This window comes from Gobio gobio (genome assembly GCF_949357685.1).
Source record: "Gobio gobio genome assembly, chromosome: 24".
In the NCBI taxonomy this organism is placed as follows: Eukaryota; Metazoa; Chordata; class Actinopteri; order Cypriniformes; family Gobionidae; genus Gobio; species Gobio gobio.
Genome location: NC_137120.1, coordinates 1,346,753 through 1,351,752, shown reverse-complemented (window position 1 = coordinate 1,351,752; position 5,000 = coordinate 1,346,753). Strand labels below are relative to the sequence as shown.

Sequence of the window (5,000 nt, the reverse complement as noted above, 5' to 3'; positions counted from 1 at the left end):
GACGTTTAGCGCCTCAGTTTGCTATAGAGCTATCTGTAGCAACTCTGAGAACGCAACAATTAAACCGACCAGCGTTTAGCGCCTCAGTTTGCTATAGAGCTATCTGTAGCAACTCTGAGAACGCAATAATTAAACCGACCGACGTTTTGCGCCTCAGTTTGCTATAGAGCTATCTGTAGCAACTCTGAGAACGCAACAATTAAACCGACCAGCGTTTTGCGCCTCAGTTTGCTATAGAGCTATCTGTAGCAACTCTGAGAACGCAACAATTAAACCGACCAGCGTTTAGCGCCTCAGTTTGCTATAGAGCTATCTGTAGCAACTCTGAGAACGCAACAATTAAACCGACCAGCGTTTAGCGCCTCAGTTTGCTATAGAGCTATCTGTAGCAACTCTGAGAACGCAACAATTAAACCGACCGACGTTTAGCGCCTCAGTTTGCTATAGAGCTATCTGTAGCAACTCTGAGAACGCAACAATTAAACCGACCAGCGTTTAGCGCCTCAGTTTGCTATAGCGCCACCGTGAGAATGTGACGTTGCTTTACAGCCTATGTGCATTAGCGTGCTTGCGTACAGTACCTTTCAGTCCTAAAACTGCTGTGGACTTTAATAATTTCTAACAGGAGCTGCTATTGAGCGGGACGCCACACGAACGAACTCCCATAATCCCCTCTGCCTTAACCACAGCGCCACCGCTCCCTTAATAAATGTCACTGCCTGGCTCTTTAAGTCTTTCTGTGCAATATTCAGGCAAAAATTTCCTCTTGTGATGTCATGAACTAAGGGGGGGACATGATTGTATTTTCCCAGGATGCTTTGCATGTGGTATGTTGGTTGGCATCAGGCCGAGACTGGCGTCGGGTGCTCTGTCTCTCGGCTGCTGAGCAGCGTGTTTACTGTTTCAGACAGAGCAAATGTAGTTTGTAAGCTATTTTAAAGCAGATTTGCTTTTAATGTACATTTTTAAAATGCATTTGTGCATACAGTTGATTTTTATTGCAATAAACCTTTTATGAATGACGTGTTTCTCTGTGGTCTGATGCTGTTATGATGGTGTAATGCGGTTTCAGCTCTCTGAGGTGTGTCTGTGGGTGTTATCTGGATGTGTCTGGGCTCGTCACACACACACACACACACACACTTCAGATGCTCTTATCAGCCGCCGCTGTGCTGGGAGATTAGCTGTGAGCCGCCCAACTACACAACATAAGGCACTTAAAAACATTCTTGTATGCAAGTCTGTTACATTGTGTTTGTACGATGTGAGATTGACTGATTAGGGAAAAAGAAAAACAAAATGGTGGATGAGTCCAATAAACCGATATCAATAAACTAGCTTAAAATGGACTTTTACCCAGTGTGTGTGCTCTACTAGACGATTAGCATAGCAAAATATAAACATCACATTTCTGGAATCACCCGAGAGCTCAATCATTAGAATAGCTACATGCTAACATCGAACTCAAGTGTGAGCTACATGCTAACATCAAACTCTATTGGAATCAATTATGAGCTACATGCTAATAATGATACTTTGGCTACAAACTAGTTGTAATCTGTAGGCTAGTTGTCCATTTACCAACATGCTAAAGTTTTAAAAGCTTTGGTTTTCAGTTTAAAGTAATTTTAAAGCTTACTTTGATGGTTATGAAGGCAATACAGTCGATGGATGGATGGATGGATGGATAGAGAGATGGATAGATGATAGAGAGATAGATAGATGAAAGATAGATAGATAGATAGATAGATAGATAGATAGATAGAATGGAAGCTTAAATGAGTCTCTGGATTAGATATAGTTCATAGAATGGCAGTTTAATTGAGTCTAACGGCTTCTGGCAGTTTTAATTTGAATTTTGACAGTTGGAGTTTGAAAAGTCTTGGCTCTTCTGATCAGATCATTCAGTCAATGTAAGTCAATGGAATTTTTCCGAGTTTTAATCGTCATTTTAAGGAAAACCATAAGTCGGATTAGTTAAAAAAGACATAGCACACTAAGTCAGAACAAACTGAAGGCCTAGTCTGAGTTTATAGAGTTAAAGCTCTAGGAGGAGTTCGAGTCAGAAGAAGAATGTCAATAAGCTGAAAGAGCATTTCTGTAAATTGCCTTTTTCAAGCTAGCTTAGCTTAATTATTGGAGATCTTCGCTACACATTAATATTAGGAACTGCTGGAATCAGCCGGCGAACTGTGCCCTTAGCATTATGCTACGTTATGGAACTACGGAAACCAATTGGAAAAACACCAAATTATTGAAGTGAATGTCATTTTAGCTACACTTAGAAACATGCTAGGCATCTGAATCTATTGTGTGTCTGGTGTTTTCATGAGGAGAGTTTCACGTCAGTGTGTTTTCATGAGGAGAGTTTCACGTCAGTGTGTTTTCATGAGGAGAGTTTCACGTCAGTGTGTTTTCATGAGGAGAGTTTCACGTCAGTGTGTTTTCATGAGGAGAGTTTCACGTCAGTGTGTTTTCATGAGGAGAGTTTCACGTCAGTGTGTTTTCATGAGGAGAGTTTCACGTCAGTGTGTTTTCATGAGGAGAGTTTCACGTCAGTGTGTTGTTCTCTGAAAGGCTCGGTGCGTCTCTGAGCCGCTCTATTGTGTGTCTCTGGCTGTTTTGTTGTGTGTGTGAGTGATTACGGCCGGCTGAGGATTTGGGAGGGTTTCTCTCCTGACGTCATAAAAGCACAATCGCTGGTTTAATTGAGGTCGTTTCATGAGTGTGTGTGTGTGTGTGTGTGTGCGTCAGACACAAACACACACGGGCAGATGGCCTGTTGAACACCAGCAGCCACATATGGAGATCCACACTATTGTTCAGAGACGCTGCTGACGCTTGGACGCACACACACTCGCAAACGCAAACACACACTCACTCAAAAACACACTCACAAACGCAAACACACACTCAAAAACACACTCAAAAGCAAACACACACTCACTCACTCCCATGCAAACGCACACAAACACACTCACAGGCTCAAACACACTCAACCTCACACACACACTCTCACACGCTCAAACACACTCACACAAGCACACACACAAACAAACACACACTTACACGCTCAAACATACACTCACACGCAAACACTCACACAAACACACACACTCACATCCAAACACACAGACTCACACACACGCTCAAACACACACACTCACACACAAACACACACACACTCAAACATACACTCACACGCAAACACTCACACAAACACACACTCACATGCAAACATACACTCACATGCTCAAACACACTCACATGCAAACACAAACACACTCAGAAATATAATCACTCACTCACAACTCACATACACACACAAACGCAGAGACACAACCTCACACACAAACACCAACACACACATGCTCAAACATACACTCACACGCAAACACTCACACAAACACACACACTCACATGCAAACACACACACAAACTCACATACATGCACAAACGCAGAGACAACCTCACACACAAACATGCAAACACAATCACACACACTCACACACGCAAAACACACTCACATGCAAACACACACACACTCAAACACACAGACACACAACCTCACACACACAAACTCAAACACACTCACAGAAATATAAACACTCACAGAAATATAAACACTCTCACACACACTCACACACAACAGACAAACACAGAGACACAACCTCACACACAAACATGCAAACACAATCACACAAACATACACACACTTACACACTCACACACACAGACACACACTCACTCACATACACAAACTCACGCGCAAACATACTCACACACACACACAATCACACACTCTCACTCACACAGACAAACACACTCACACACACACACACGCACTTACACACACACATTTACACACACACACACACACACACATACACACACAATTACAGACCAATCTCAAATCTACCCTTTCTGTCAGAAACACTAGAAAAGGCAGTGTCTTCACAATTATGCTCCTTTTTAGAAAGAAATGGCATCTGTGAGGATTTCCAGTCAGGATTTAGAGCGTATCATAGCACTGAGACTGCTCTCATCAGAGTTACACATGATTTACTCTTATCATCCGATCTGTATCTCTCTATTAGTGTCACTCCATCCACCACAACATTCTTCTGAATAGACTCGAACATTTCACATATTTATTTACAGTAAACGACTCTTGATAATGTATTAAGCGTCTCTCAGTGTCTGTTGTCTCTGCTCTGTTCAGATGGAGTCTGACGCCGCTGGAACCTGTTGAGCTTCCTGAAGCACGACCTCTGACCCCTCAGCTGCGGGCTGTGATTGGCTGGCGGTCGTATCTGGGCAGATCTGAGGTCAGTCCTTGTGTTTGTACACACTCTATTAATCAGAGAATCCTGAGCTCTGAGGAGATATCTGATAATGACGGGGTGTGGAGGAGGAGGATAAGCTCTGAAACACCGTGGCTGTCCTTCACAGACAGAGAACACACACACACACACACACACACACACTCACACACCGTGATTAGTGTGCTCGTAATTATAAAGCTGACCGTTAATCTGATCAGGCTGAAATGAGTTAGTCTGCATTAAACACACACACACACACACGTGTGATTGTGATGAATCACAGGGAAGAAGTGGCTCTATATGTGTAGAGTTGTGTCTTTAGTCCATGAGTGTGAGTTCGGTGTGATTTGCGTTGGGCTCGGTTTCTGGATCAGAGACTCGCACACAAATGATTTGCAAATCAAACCTGCTGAGCCGAACGCTCCTGGAGTTTCACAAACATCATTCATGAAGCCCAGCGTCCCGCGGGCGTGTGAACGACAGCCCTTCAGTGTGTGTGTGTGTGTGTGTGTGTGTGTGACGCATCACAAAAGAGTCTCAGACGGGTGGAGGAAGGGCGTCACGTCGCCATATCACACAGGAACTGATGAAAACCTGACCTGGCTCAGATCTTCCCTCCAGCTATAAACCATACAGAGTTCATACTGAGAAACTATTCCCTCTGTTTCTCACAAA

The 5,000-nt window shown here is 43.3% G+C and overlaps 1 protein-coding gene across 1 annotated transcript in view; it reads left to right on the top strand.

The window, feature by feature from the left end:
- Positions 1-1,347, top strand: part of btg2 (B-cell translocation gene 2) — a 3,255-nt gene extending 1,908 nt beyond the window's left edge. The window contains exon 2 of the mRNA XM_079808207.1: positions 1-1,347. This exon is cut by the window's left edge and continues 820 nt beyond it. The gene's annotated coding sequence lies outside the window, so the exon portion shown is untranslated.
- Positions 1,348-5,000: the final 3,653 nt, after the last annotated feature.